Source organism: Rattus norvegicus, chromosome 3, assembly GCF_036323735.1.
Source record: "Rattus norvegicus strain BN/NHsdMcwi chromosome 3, GRCr8, whole genome shotgun sequence".
NCBI lineage: Eukaryota > Metazoa > Chordata > Mammalia > Rodentia > Muridae > Rattus > Rattus norvegicus.
Window position 1 is genome coordinate 4790529 of NC_086021.1, and position 16395 is coordinate 4806923.

The 16395-nt window shown below is 43.8% G+C and overlaps 1 pseudogene; it reads right to left on the bottom strand.

Moving 5' to 3' along the window:
* Positions 1-8065: 8065 nt before the first annotated feature.
* LOC134486233 (Y-linked testis-specific protein 1-like) lies at positions 8066-10319 on the bottom strand (annotated as a pseudogene).
* Positions 10320-16395: the final 6076 nt, after the last annotated feature.

Below are 16395 nucleotides of genomic sequence, written 5' to 3' on the forward strand. Positions count from 1 at the left end.
AAGAGACAACGGGACCAAATCAATTTATGTCAGGAAACATTTAATTGCCGTCTTACAGTTTCAGAGGGTGAGTTCGTGGACCATCGTGGTAGACACCATGACAGCAGGCTGGCAGGCAGGCAGGCCTGGCTGGAGTAGATCCTGAGAGCTTATATCCTGCTCCCCAGATGAGAGAGAGAGAGAGGGAGAGAATGAGAGAGAGAGAGAGTTAGAGGGAGAGGGAGAGAGAGAGGGAGAGGGAGAGGGAGAGGGGGAGGGAGAGGGAGAGGGAGAGGGAGAGGGAGAGGGAGGGAGAAGGAAATGGAGAAGGAGAGGGAGAGGGAGATGGAGAAGGAGAGGGAGAGAAGCCTGGTGGGCTTTTGAAATCTCAAGGCCCCCACCTCCCATTGACACATCTCTTTTAACAAAAACACAACTTCCAATCCTTTCTAAACAATCCACAAACTGGAAACCAATCACATTCAAGTATTTGAACCTCTGAGGGTCACACTTATTCAAAATCCTAAAGTATGATTTTATTTTCTTTTAGAAGAGTAATGAGTGTCCATCCCATTTGGCAGTATATTTTATTGTTACATTTCATTTCTCAGATATTAGGGTTGTTTGCATAACAAGCTTACAATCAAGCCATCACTCTCCCATAAGCCAAAGGCATCATACCCCCCCCCTTCTACTTGATTATCCACATAGGGGTTACGGAAACATATGACTTCATCCTGATTTAGTTCAAAGCATGGGGAGCTATTGATGTGCAATTAATAGCTATTCATAATGGGATAAAACAGAAGCCAACATGATTGAGTCTATTGTTGCTGGGAGCTGAAGATTTCCCTTCCATTTAATAAAACATGATAAATATGATTTTAATGCAAGCCTAGAAACACCAACAAAGCCTTTAGTTTATATTTGTTTCAGTATTTCCAGATCATTCTCTGTGACACACAGGAACCTAGAGGAGGAGAATTGTGTGGAGTCACTGACACACACTCAACCAAGGATTCGTTTGCACAATAAGGAGATATATCCTGTCCTCTGAGAGTTGGCCCCAGGACTCCCAATGATCTAAAAGTCCTCAGGTTCCTTGGATAAAACGACACTGCATTTGGATATAACCTATGCAAGCCTCTTGTATACTCTAGTCATATTTATATATATATGTGTGTGTGTGTGTGTGTGTGTGTGTGTGTGTGTGTGTGTGTGTGCATAGAGACATGTAAGTTCAGAGGCTGGGGGAAGGTAGAGCGTGTTCTGATCCTTCACTACCTGCTTTATTCCCTTGTGACAGTGTCCCCTGCTGAACCTGAGGTGAGGCTCACTGTCAGGAAGCCCCGGTCATCCTTCTGTTCCCATACCAAGCACTGGTGTTTTCATGTGTGACCACAAACTTGGCTTTACCCCTCTGCCGTCTCCCCAGACCCTCCTACATTTTAAATAATCTCTGAATTACTTTGGTGCTTAATGAAATGAAATCATGTGGGGTTGTTATTTAGGAGATGACAAGAAAAATGGTTTGTATGTGTTCAGTACAGATATGGTATTTTAAAACCACTTTTATTAGTTCCTTGAGAACTTTGTACATTATATATTGATAGAATTTACTTCTCACTTCTCTTCCTAACTCCTCCCAGATCCATCCCCACCTAATCCCTTCTCCCAACATCAAGCTCTCTCTCTCCCCTCTGTAATAACCCACTCAAGTCATTTATGCTGCCCATAAATTCATGGGCCTTGGGCAAGCCCCTGGAGCCTGGCCAGCTTATCACCAGCTATATCTTTGTAGGAAACTGACTCTCCCTTTCCTGTCTTCTAGGGCTGAGGGATAGTGGTCCTGTCGTGTATAGAAGACACTGCTTTGTTCTGGTTCTCGCTGACATCTGTATCTTATATTTCCACTCCCTCTTCCTTGAGGGTTCCTAAGACTCAACTCCTTCCCTTTTTACCTCTCTCTGTGAGTCTGTGTATATGCGTGTGTGTCTATATTATAGATGTCCCATTTTACATTCAAGCACACACATGGTGGGGGTGTCTTTACAATAAACTGCTGACGGTATCTCACCCCAGACAAAATGCTGCAATGCAGACATGGTGTGGCTCAGTCCCAGAAAGAAATAGGTGATGTTGAGAAAACTTCTCAGCTGTTTCTAGTGTGAGATGAAGGTTAGACCTCTGACTCAACCTTCTGGACATACCCTATGGGTTTAAGATACACATTGTCTCAGTACAATGTTCAAAGGTGGGAATATGAAAAGCGATTGGACCCTGTGGGTTGTAATCAATGAGTTCATCTATTGATGATGTGTATGAAGGTGGTAGGATACTAGGAGATAGGAAATTAAGGGACTTGGTCATTTGGGACATGTCTTGGAGGGCGTTTTTTTGTCCTTGGTCTCTTCCTGTGTTGATGCTTCTTGGATGCCAGTGAGGTTAGCAGTTGAGCTCTATCGTGCCCCTTTCATGGTCATGTGACCATGGACCAACACCTATGAAACCATGAACCAAAATAAGTTTGTTTACTATGTGAGTTGCTTGGCAACTTGTAAGAGTGATGAATGGATTAACATGAAAGTGGCCAAAAGTGATGCTGACCACACTAGGTCAGGACCGGATTTGATGTAGGAGGACCCATGACTTAATCCTTTAAACTCTTTGTCTGGAGGCTGCATGCTAAGAGAAGACCCAATGTTTCCCAAGTGGTTTTATACAGAAGATTCTGCCAATGTAGCTGTCGTCTTAGCAAATCAAGAACCTCCTGCTTCCCGCTCTGGTCCTTCTCCTGACTTCACTTCTGTGTTTTTAATAGACTTTGATGTCCTATGAATTAGTGGGAAATGAGTATTAAAAAAAGGAAGCTATAAATTTTGCTTTAAAATCATTAAATTACACACTTAAAATAAATGGATTTTTAAGTATGTAAATTATACTTCAATAAGGCTGCAGAAACGGCTTGGACAACTATGATGCTTGTCGTGTGATTTGCTATTTGTCATAGTTCCTGTGACTTTGATCTCAATAGTTGTGGGATTTATTACAGATGACTCAGACACCAGGGTAACCATGCAGGGAGAACACTCCGTTCTGTCAGGGAAAAAAAATCAAGTCAAATTCATTGGCTTTCTTGATGAGGGATTTTCTGGTCACAGCTGAGTTGGCTGGAAGTTGGCCAGCTATTGGCTGAGAGCAAAGATGGAGAGAGCACAATGTTTACGGGGATAACTGAAGGTTGTGCTCACGAAAGGGTCTGAGTCTCATGGAGTGCAATTGCAGAAGCTCCAGTGGCTGATGTGGCTGAGGCCTAGGACCCTTGCAAGGCTGCCATTGTACGTTTTGTGATGTCATGGCCGAGTGGGAGATAAGGGTAGATGAAGAGGAAAAATTTTGGTTTCTTTGGAAACTCACTTGTGTCACAGGATGTTTCTCTGGAAGCTATGTTTTGCTGAAGCAGACACATGAGAAGGCATGTGATATTTTGCTGGAGCACACTCTTGAAGGGGGACAGGATGTTTATGGAGAACAGAAATGTAATCCCACAGAGAGGGAGAGGACATTTTTACATTGCTACACCTTGCAAGCCTTCGATGGTCTTTGCTGGTCTTCGTTCCGTAATGAGAAATGCACAAAAGAACCTGTGCTATTCGGGCTGCTTCTGGCTGCTTCTGCTGCTTCTTGTTGGTTTGTTAGAGCCTTGTGGTCTCTGTCAGGTCAAGGCACTGCTACTGATTCGTGTTTTGCGTTTGTTATTGGACCATACTGCACCATGAAGTTGTTGGAGTTACCCCAAAGAATTACTTCTAAATAGGTCCACAACTCTCTCCCTTTTCCTATCAACTTTCTCTCTCTGCTACCTCTGGTTGGTGGGCTAGAAGGATTAAGAACCCTAAATAAAGTAGGTTTTGAAAAAATTTAAGCCTACAGATAGACTCATGGTTTTTGAGAAAGGGCTATGTCTCCTTCTAGAGGAGATGATATTTAGGTTGTGACTTTTTGGTTCTGTGATCTACTGCAACCCATTAAATGGCCAGTGACTGACAGTCTCCCAGTAAGTGCAGCACACACTAAAATGCTGTTGCTTGGTGTTGGGAGCTGTACAATGTATTCATTTCTTGTCACATATACTCGTGTATTCATGTTGGTGACAGTAGTTACTCTTCAGTTCTGCCATACAGGGAAGTGGGTCTATACACTGAGAGAAGAGAGTTGCTGGTGATGGGTATGTAACATGGAGTAAGAGAATCATTATGGTGCTGGGTCATTCTTTTCTTTTTTTCCCCCAACTTGAAAATCTGGAGACAACTGAGAAGAGATAACAATTCAAGAACGCCCCCCATTAGATTAGTCTTTGGGTAAGTATATGGAATATTTTCTTGATTAATGACTGTTGTGGGAGGGCCCACCATTGTGGGCAAGTTCATCAGTAGTCATGTGTAAAAAGAATAGCCTTTTAGGCTGTAAGAAATAGTAATGGAGCAAGCCATTGGGAGTGTGCCGGTTTGAATAAGAAAGGCTCCCACAGTCATATATTTGAATATTTAGTTAACAGGGAGTGACAGTATTTTCAAGGATTAGAAGGATTAAGAGGTGTGCCTCATTGGAGGAAGTGGGGGTGTCGACAAGGGTGGGGTTTGATTTTTCATGAGCCCCATGCTTCCCCAGGGTTTCTCTCTCTCTCTCTCTCTCTCTCTCTCTCTCTCTCTCTCTCTCCCTCCCTCCCTCCCTCCTCCCTCCCTCATTCTCTCTCTCTCCCTCTCTCTCTCCCTCCCTCCCTCTCTGTCTCTCTCTCTGTCTCTCTCTCTCTCTCTCCCTCCCTCCCTCCCCCCTCCCTCATTCTCTCTCTCCCTCTCTCTCTCCCTCCCTCCCTCTCTGTCTCTCTCTCTCTGTCTCTCTCTCTCTGTCTTTCTCTGTGTCTCTGTTACTGTCTCTCTCTGTCTCTCCCTCTGTCTCTCTCTGTCTCTTTCTCTGTCAGTCTGTCTCTCTGTCTCTCTCTGTCTCTGTTTCTGTCTCTGTCTCTCTTTCTCTCTGTCTCTCTCTGTCTCTCTCTGTCTATCTCTCTGTCTCTCACTGTCTCTCTGTCTCTCTCTGTCTTTGTCTCTCTGTCTCTCTTTCTCTCTCTGTCTGTCTCTCTCTCTGTCTCTCTCTGTCTCTCTCTGTCTCCACTCTCTCTCTGTCTCTGTTTGTCTCTGTCTGTCTCTGTCTGTCTCTGTCTGTCTCTCTCTGTCTGTCTCTGTCTCTGTCTCTGTCTCTCTCTCTCTCTCTCTCTCTCTCTCTCTCCTTACAGAGCAGTAGCTCTCTATTGATCCCGTGTTATGCTCCCTGCCATGATGATGGACCAGACGTCTGAAACTGTAAGTTATCCTCCAATTACATGCTTTCATTATAGTAGTTGCCTTGACCATGGTGTCTCTTCACAGCAACAGAACAATGACTGAGACAGGGAGCAGGCCAACAAGCAGTGCTCCTTGTTACCACTTCAAGCTCCTGCTCTGGTTTCCCTCAGTGATGGTCTGTAACCTGTAATGCAAATAACCCTTTCCTCCCCAAGTTAGTTTTGATCATGGCATTCATCACGGAGAGAAGGAAGCAAACTAGAACGTCACAGGTCAGTACATGAGCAAGTCTTACCTTTAAATTAAAACAAAGTGTCTATACGTCTCTAATTGTGGTTATGAGGTAAGCGTCTGTGGCTCTACTAGACACACTGTTTCTATAAGAAATTGTCTTACTTAGGGTTCCTATTGTTGTAAGGAAACACGGTGACCAAAGAGCAAGTTAGGGAGGAAAAGGTTTATTCAGCTTACACTTCTACATTGCTGCTCATCACCAAAGGACGTTGGGACAGGAACTCAAAAAGGACAGGATCCTGGAGGCAGGAACTGAGGCATAGGCTATGGAGTGGCACTGCTTACTGTCTTGCTCCTCATGTCTTGCTTAGCTTGCTGTCTTATAGAACCCAGGACCACCAGCCTAGGAATGGTGCCGCTCACAGTGGGCTGGGCCCTCCCCCACCAATCACTAAGAAAATGCCCTACAGCTGGATCTTATGGACGCATGTTCTCAACTGAGGCGCCCTCTTCTCTGATGACTCTAGCTTGTGTCCAGTTGGCATAAAATCAGGGTCGTGGTTAGAATGTGATTGTCCCATGGGAAGTGTGGCACAAGTAGGAGGTGTGGCCTTGTGGGAGTAGGTGTGACATTGTTGGAGGAAGCATATCACTCTGGGGGTGATATGCTTCTTCTCCAACACCATGTCTGCCTAGACGCTTCCATGATTCCTGCCTTGATGAAAATAGACTGAACTTCTGAACCTGAAAGCCTGCCCTAATTAAATGTTGTCCCTTGGGGTTGGGGATTTAGCTCAGTGGTAGAGCGCTTGCCTAGGAAGTGCAAGGCCCTGAGTTCGGTCCCCAGCTCTGAAAAAAGAGAACCCAAAAAAAATATTGTCCCTTAAAGTTGTCTTGGTCATGGTGTCTTTTCGCAGCAATGAAACTGTCAGACAACCAGCCAGTATAAAAACTCCCAAATAGCAGAATTAATCAACAATAGAAAGTATTTTCAAGTCCTGCAGTGAGAAACTTATTCTTGAGAGAAGAAACAGCAATGAATGAGTCCAAGATAAGGTTGCCACCAGAGAAACTCTTGGAGTGTAGATGTGGCTAGGGGATACTCCATGGAGTGCACAGGGGCTTCTCAGGAGGAAAGAGTTACATGGTCAGGAGCCACAAAGCATTTTAAAGTCACGGCAAATGGCATAGGGAAGAGCTCAGCACCTCTGCACTGGAGGCACCATCAGGAGTTTTCTGAGGATAAGCGTACATGTGAGTAAAATACGGGAACTTCCTGCGGCTAGTTGGGTAACAGGGCCCAAAGGTGTGTAGGAAGCCATCCAGTCGAAGGAGAGCCAGGCAAGACAAGCCAGTGCAGGAGCTCTTGTGATCATCTTGGGGCATTGAGCAGAGACCTCAGAAAATATTACAGGATGCAACGGAGGCAAACAGCGCTCAGGGAAGCTAAACACACGATCCACGTAACACCTGACAGAAGCTCACAGCATCCTCATCTTCTCTTTTAAATTACTTTTTACTGATCATACAAAATAATGGATTTTTTGATTCTTTCAGGAATCGATAGATATAAACTCAGTTTGTCATTCACTACTCTTGAGTTATCCTTGTCAAAATGTCCTCCGGGGAAGCCTCCACCTCACATCCACCTTCTGTAGTGATGGTTGGCTGTTCTTTAAGGAACCAAAGAGACCAATATGGATGCGGCCCAAGTTCAACTCATACTAGATGCTTTCTGTTCTTCCTGGTCTCCTGCTTCACATTTTGAGAACTCCATCTTGGAATTCCTGCGTCCCTCAGTGTCCTCTACTCCCTCATGTGTTCTTTAGTCTTTCTTCCACATCACCATCAATTTATTCTTTCTTACCCTCATCCTGGTCTCTTCTCTGCATGTGAAGGTTGGATGTATTTAAAAAGATGACTTTAGGGGCCTGGAGAGATAAGCAATGGATCAAGGGCTCGTCTGCTTTGAAAGAGGACATGGATTTGTTCTTTGAGCTCATGTCCAATGGCTCCCAACCACCTTTAATTCCAGCTCCAGGGGACCTGACTATTCTTGTCTCTGTGGTCTCCTGTGTTCATGCCCTGCCCCCACCCACATAATTAAAAATAATACATCTACAGATGAGAAACAGGTTTCATTAGGTTTCGTTAGTCAAACACTCCCTGACCTTCTCTGATTCTCAGTCTGCTTGGATCAGTTTATTGGGTTTCCCCTTGAGTTCCAAGATCACCTCCCTGTTCCCTGCCCCGCTTTCCCCAACAGTCTGTTTCTCCTTCAAACTTCACCTCAGAGACTCTATCTATGTCTGGCCCCTCTCCACTGTTCCTAAACATCCATCTTTTTTCCCCCCGTGCCATCCCTGCTCCTCTAAGCCTCATCTCCAGTTCTTTTCTCTCCCTAAAGACCAGACCAGCTCAGTCCTGTTTGTTTTAGTCTATGTGACATTAGACTTACTGTTTACAGCCTTCACTTTTCCGGCTTCCTCTCGATTGTCCATCCACCACAGTCCGTCTCCTCCACCAAAGTGTTCACACACAACACGTCACGTCGCACATTTTAATTTTTAGAGCAAAAACAAATTCCACTGGAAAAGATACTGAGGTTGTCAAAGGCCCTTGTGTATCTGACACAGAAAAACAAACATTTTCCCCCCAATCCTATAAATTACCCATCTACGTCCCCCACACTTTGTGAATTTCACCTTAACAGATGTTTTCTACCAGATTATAAATGTAGATGTGGACGTCAACATCAAACTTAATGAAGTACATGGAAGGCTTGGCTAGAACTTTGTAAATGACTTTGCCGATCTGTTTGGACCCGTCGCTTCTGGTGAACTGCACACAATGACCTGTTAAGATGTCGCTGTCAATGTCTGACTTCACCTCTGCTGGAGGAGTCTCTGGAATGATACGGAGGTTACCTTCTGTTAATCATCCAGGAGCTGGTAGATGTATAGGACTGGATCTTTCTCGTAGGTGATGTAAAACCTGCCCTTCATGATTGGCACCTGGGCTAGGACCACCCCCCTCCAGTTGTCCTTAGAGCCATGTTTGCCCTCAAATTTATGTTCCACAGCTAGGCCAACCATGACCCTTGCGAGATGGGTGTCTTTCACTTGAGGAAACACTACTTTGGGAGTCAAGACCTTAAGCTTTAAGATCCTCTCATCGCTGTGAAGTTCCAGTCCGTAGACACACTCAATTCCATCATACTTGACCAGATAGAGAGAGGGATTTATTGGCAGTTGACCTAGAATGATGGCCTTCCATTGGGTGACGGGCTCATCACCTCCCTTCCATCCGTGAGAAATTCTGCAGCCCACAATATTCCCCAGGGCCTGGGGAGAAGGCCTCCTCCTCCTCCGCTTCTGGAAGGATGGTGTGCTTATCCACCTAAGAGACATCCTCTTCTTCTTGGCTGTAGACCTCGTGTGTTAGGACACGGCATCCTGGTCCACTGTCTTGTGGCTATTGTTCTGTGTTCAGGCTTCATACTTGCCCGTGGCCTGGGTTTGAAGAGCTCGCCTTCTTAAACCAAACACAATGCTGTTGCCTCTGTCATGTGAGTGCCTGCAAGAACAATGGGGGTGGGGTGAAGGAGGGAGCTGGACCAAGGCTCTTGTCTAAGAGAACTTTGGAGCAGGTGAGGAAGGCAATGGTAGACAGGTTTGAGCATCTGAATCTAATTGTGTAGTAATCAGAAGTTCATAGGAGGGCTGGGCAATGGTGGAGCACACCTTTAATTCCAGCACTCAAGAGGCAGAGGGAGGCAGACCTCTGTGAGATCAAGGTCAGCCTGGTCTACAGAGTTAGTTCCAGGATAGCCAAAGCTACCCACAGAAAAACCCTGCCTCAAAAATCAAAATCTAAAGTTCAAAGGGAAATGAACAAATGGTTCACTACAGCTCAGAATAACATATTCAAACACATTTCTTCAGCCCGAGGCACTTTGCCTCTGCTGAGGAACCTCTCCTTGAATGGCGAGGTCAGTGTGGGATTAAGTATCCCTGTCCCCACTTTAAGCAAGCAGAACAGAGAAAGGATAACAAAGGAGCCAGAAGGGTGGCCACACCCCTCTTCTACCCTCTAACTATGAACTATGTGGCAACATCCACAAGTGTCTGCCCAGAGACACAGCACACCAGTCCATTGGCTTTCTGGACTGTGCATCCTGACCCAGCCCCAGGTTTATTTCGCGAAGCTGTTGCATCTTCGACCGCAACAAGAGTCTGTTGTGTAGGCAACAACAGATATTTAGAAATAATATCTCCTGGGGTTGGGATTTAACTCAGTGGTAGAGCAGTTGTCTAGCAAGCACAAGGCCCTGGGTTCGGTCCTAAGCTCCGAAAAAAAAAAGCAACAACAAAAAAGAAATATTATCTCCTGAAATGCACAGGCACAGAGAGGAGCTTTGACATTTTAGTAAGATTATGACTTAGATATTGTTAGCAAAGGATAATAAACTCTTAGACTGACTAGCCTAGACCGTCCGCCGAGCTCTCAAACGTGGAAGACATCAGAACTTATGGTTACTCGCTGTACGAGGGAAAACTTTTAGCTTTCAGGGCTACAAGGGTCCCCGTAATCTTCATAAACGTATTTACCGAAAGAAAATGTCCTAGTCGGCCAGATTCTGTCTTCGGAAACCAGTCAGGCACCAAAAGGCTGTTGAACAATTGTGGGGTTCAGGAGCTGAACTGGATTTCACACCCCGCTGCGAAGATAGTGAACCCACCTTCAAGGAGTCAAGCGCCCCCAAGTGGAAGAGAAGCGCAACCTCCGCCCAGTGCTCTGTGTGACATCATCCAGGCGCTGCTTACATCATAGAAGCCTTCTCAGGCCAGTTTCTTCCCTAGTTACGCTTAGAAACTTCCAGCATCTAGGTTTTAGCTTCTCATGTAGCCTCCTGGAGGCCCAAAGTAAAGTCCCCACCCAAATATTCTGATGACTCGAGTCACAGTCTGCCCATGTAGCTCTTTTCATGCATTTTTTTTCTGAAAAAGTCTTTGGTTTCTGAGTCACCAACATCCTTGGTGGATATTTTCCCAGCTCCTATCGTTCGTTTGGTTATCTTTAAGCCATTCTCCGTAACAGAAATATTGCTCGGCTCTCTCTCCGAGGCAGCCCACTGGATAGCACACAAAAATTAGCTTTATCAAAACCCACAATTAGAGGACAGACATTTTTATTCACACAAAGATGGAATTTGACAGGATTAAATACCTTGTATTGAAGTCAATGGCAATCATGAATTATGGATTCTTTGCAAAGAGGGAGGAAAAATTAGCTCCTGGACCTGCTTCCAAAGTCGCGATAAACTGATGACAAACCCGATATCGACCAGTGATGTATTAAATGTCTTTAAAATTTACCAGCACTTCTGGATACACGGAATTCATTAGATCAAATTCAGAAAAACAGGATGAAATAGATGAGGTAATTTTATTTTTGAAATATGGGTAGGCAGAATACTGGATGAAGGTAAGGATGGAATTTACCTGTAAATTAGAGGGCACTTTAATTGTTTGTGTCACATAGTTCTTCAGATCTTCAAAAGGATGCTTTTCAGAACCCTCCCCTGTCCCCACCACACTCTGACCCTCCCTTCCCTCTTCCCAGTAATTCCCTTCCACTTTAACATTATAATTTTTTATATGTACTTAGAGCTTAACAACTTATGGCAGCTTTTTAAAATCTGACCACTTTTCTAAGTGCACCATCTTCTTTTTCTCCCTTCTATCTTAGTTTTAACCACATTTTCCTTCACTCTTTGAGTTTTACTCTCTCTCTGCTCTTATGACTCCTCTGCCATTATGTGACTGTTGGTCCACTATGTGGCTGACCTCAATATATTTCCCCCATTTCTCCCCTTCATCTTCCTTCTCTAGGCACCTGCTGAGATTTACAGCCTTGGGGATTTTTTTTAAGCCTGGAAAGCAAACACACACACACACACACACACACACACACACACACACACACACAGGCACACACACACACTCACACAGGTACATACACACAGAAAAACTCATACATACCCAAACACCCAAACACACACATACATACACACACAAACACACACACATGCACACAGAAACACCCACAAACATACACATATACACACACAAACACACAAATACAGAGAGAAGAAGAGACAGAGACAGAGAGAAACACAGAGAGAGACAGAGAGCCCATGAGAAAACAAGTAATATCATCTTTCTAAGAACAATAAACAGAGACAACTTTCAAAAAAGTGAAGAACAAGTAGGCAACAAGAAGAACAATCTCATCATAGCCGTCAACTTGAGGAGGAAAGAGTTTGTCTCACTCTAGGCTTCTATTACTAGTATGTTACTGAGCGAATTTGGGGTAGGAACTCAGGCAGGACTCTAGAGGCAGGAAAGGAAGCAGAGACAACTTAGAAATGCTGGGTACTGGATTGCTGTCCATGACCTACTCAGATTTCTCTCCTTCTCATACAACCTAGGGCCACCTTCATAGGGGACGACACTCCCCATAGTGGGCTAGACTCTTCCACATCAACCATCAAAAAAAAAATTCCTTACAGATTTGGCCAAAGGACAATCTGATGGAGGCAATTCATCAGCTGAATCTCTTTCTTCCCATGTTGAGTCAAACTGATAATAAAAACTAACCAGGACCCTGCACATCCATTCTGTTTGCCAAACTGTGTGCAATCGACAAGCCATTGGAATACCCTTAGCTGTTGATCACTGGATGAATGGCTTAAAAATGTTATATACATTGATGTGATTCTCATCTGTGTGTAAGAGCAAAGGGTTTTGTTCTCAGAAAACGGATGGGAGTGTAAAATACAATATGTTAAGTGAAACAAGCCAGACGCAAACAGACGATTGCGGAATTTAGATTTTAATAAGGGATATTAAGTAATGGGGACATTTAGGATGAGGAAGGGGAGCAGCAGGGTGTGTGTGTGTGTGTGTGTCAGTGTGTATGTGTGGGTGTGTGTCAGTGTGTATGTGTGTGTGCAGGTGGAAATGGAGGTGAGTTGTGAGGATGAAGATGGCTAATGTACAGTATAAACCTGTACAAGAAGTCACCAGCAAGCCTACTGACTTCTACATTTAAAGAACATCGATATAAGAGAACTGAGTCTAAAACAATGTTTTGATTAAATTGGGGGTTTATAGTTTAGAGATTCCATAAAGTTTATTCATATTTTCCTTCCCACAGGTGGCTCTTGCTGTTTCAAGCTTGATACTGGTGACAGGATATGGCAATGAGCTTTGGTGTCTGTACCTCATCAATCACCCGGAATTCACGTCATTCAGTGAGGCTCCCGTGGGGAAGGAGGTAGTTAGAGATCTTACGGGTACACTACGTGGGAAGAATAATGCCCACCCCCACTATAGATATCCAAATATTCACCCTCATCTCTGGTTTGAATGTGATTGCCCAAAATTTATTTTCTGAAGATTAATCCCCAGTTGGAATGTAGTTGTGAAGAATTGATTAGGTCAAGAGTGATGCGACCTACAAATAAAGATCCATTAATGATGCTATTGTAGAAAAAGGTTCAATTATGAAAGGGAGTTTGGCTCCCTCTCTTGTCTTCTGAGCCCATTGGATCCCTTCTGTGGTGATAACATCCCACAAGAACTCCTTCCTCGGCCGATGGTCTCTTCATCTCCGATTTACATGCTTCTGAATCAGAATCATACAGAATCTGCTTCATTATAGACTAGCCAATCGGTGACATTCTGTTTGTCCATAAAAGCAAGAACATGCCTCAGAATTGTGAGCAGCCGGGTCATATGGGAAAGCGAAGCTGGCAGAGAGGACTAGGTGGTTAGTGCTGACTGAGGACAAGGTGGGTTCAGGGTTAGCATGTGTGCTCTTCGTGAAAGAAACAGCACAGAGGAAGAGTGTAGGTTGGAAAGGTGCAGCTTGGGAGGGACTCAGACATCTACTGTTGGCCTTGTGGGGACAAGGAGCCATTAGGTAAGGGAAAGATCGCCAGGGATAGCTTCAGCCACTGTTTTTGGCTAGCAGAACACTGTTTAGAATCCTCATCTTCGAGGATATAAAAGAAAACTGCCTGGAGTCAGTTGATTCATCAGTAACCATCAAGAGTGTGTCCACTATTACAGAGGGACCCAGAAAAAGCCTGATCTTGTAAGATCCTTTGCCTTCCAGAGATGGAGACTTCTCCCCGGCAACACTGGGCAACCCATCTACGTCGGTAAGTGCATCCCACTAAGTCCAGATCAGTGGTCCTTAACCCTTGGATTGAGACCCCTTTTTGAGCTCAAATGGCCCTTGCACAGGAGTCACATATCATATATCCTGTACGTCAGACATTTACATCACAATTCATAACTATAGCAAAATTAAAGTTATGAAGTAGCAATGAAATAATTTTACAGTTGGTGGAGTTGTATTAAAATGTTAGGTTAGGAAGGTTGAGAACCACTCCTCCTGACCCCTCTAAAATATGCCTGTCAGTATGTACTGGAGGTATAATCTCTTTTATTCAATCAGGCAAATCCAGAAAAACCAAAACACCACCATAAGGTTATGAAGGATAAACAGCCACTGCACCCACAGTGTCAGGACTGCTGACATCTTAGACAAATGATGTCAAAATGGAAATCACGTCATACCATGACAATCCCCCTAAATGAAAAGCAGAGGAGGAAAACCAGTTCCCTGGTGGTGGCACCAAGAGAAAACCCTTGTCAGAATCGTCAGCAAGGATTTTAAATCCAGGATTCAAGCGTCGTCAATGAGAAACTTCCAAAACAAAAGGATACACAAAATCTTGGTGAGGTAATAGAAGAAACAAGAGAAAATCGAATAAAAACTCACTGAATTAAAAAGAACACTAAGAGTAGGAATTAAAGACATCTGGGCAAGGTGAACTATGAACTGGAGATTAGAGCAGCAGAAGGGGCTGGGGAGACGGCTCACTGCTTAGGAACACTGGATACTCTTGCAGAGGATCGGGGTTCAGAGGATCTGATGGACTCTTTGATCAAAACACACACACTCACATACACACACACAAACACAAACACACACACACACACCCACTAACATACACACACATACACACACAAACACACACAAACACACACACACACTCACATACACACACACATACACACACACAAACACAAACACACACATACACCCACTCACATACACACACACATACACAGACAATCACACACACACACACACACACACTCACATACACACACATACACACACACACAAACACAAACACACACACACCCACTCACATAAACACACACATATACACACACAAACACAAACACACACATACACCCACTCACATACACACACACATACACAATCACACACACACACACTCACATACACACACATACACACACACACAAACACAAACACACACACCCACTCACATAAACACACACATACACACACAAACACAAACAAACACATACACACATATACACATACACACACACAAACACAAACACAGACACACACATACCCACTCACATAAACACACACACAAACACACACACACACACACAGACACACACACACACACACCCCATAGAGACAAATTTAAAAAAAAAATTAAAAAAAGAAGGAGCCAGGTATGCCCCTTTAATCCCAGCACTCAGAAGCAAGCTGATCTCTGTGAGTTTAAGGACTACCTGGTTTATACAGTGAGCTTCAGGCCAGCCCTACCTACATAATGAAACCCAGTGTCCAAATAAAACAGAGAAGAGTGTTCTATTTATTTCTGATAATGTAGGCAACAGAGAAACTATTTCTACAGAGAAAGAACTTATTATTGAGGGAATCAGTGGGCTGGAAGGAGACCCCAATTCTTTGCGTAACTAACTCCATCACAGCCTCAGCAGGAAGCAAGAATGGGTACAGCTAAAAGGAAGCAGGGCGATCATGAGTAAAGCTGTGGACACGCATCAGCCCATCAGCAACAGAAGCAGGCGGAAAACCAGCTTGGATGAGATGGTGTCACCAGCCAATGTCTCTGACTGACAGTCCCTAGTAGCACCAGGATGTTCTTTTCCTTCAAGTACCCTGGACTTTACAGACACTCAGAAACCACAGAACAAAGTGTGGCAAATGCCTAAGAAAAGATGTCCTTTGGGACGTATTTGTTTATACAGGTTTCATGTAGCCCAGGCTGGCCTCAAACACACTATACACCCGAGGATGATTTTGAACTCCTGGTTCTCCTCCTGGTAATGGGACTATATGCATATACCAGCACACCAGGCTGATGAGGTTCTGTAGGTGGAGCCCAGAGCTGTGTGAGAGCCAAGTGAGCACTCTGTCCACTGAGCTGCATCTGCAGCCCCTCGTGATGTGTTCTGCTAATACAACAAAACTAAAATAGACGTCTTCAATGAGAGACAACAGGAGTCTCCCAGTACAGAAATATTAAATCACACATTCACAAATAATACAGATGTCAAGAAATAATGAAACTATGTAACAGTAAGAAAAAAAGAAGAAGATAGGAAACATACTATCAAAATGTGTGAGACATAACTATGACGGTGCTAAGAGGAAACTTTATTTACAACACTAATTCTTAGATTAGAAAAAAAGACCAGGAACCTAAATTTTTATCTACACTGGAAAATAAGAAAATAATTAATTCAATGAAAAAATAATTGTTAAAATGACCTCCAAAACACAAAACACTAAAAATAAGAAATTAACAAAAAAAAAAGCCAATGAAACACAATTAGTTTTTTTTTTTTTAAAGCAAAGAATTTTATTTTTACGTCTCGATTAGACCTAGATAGAAAAATATAAGGTCCAT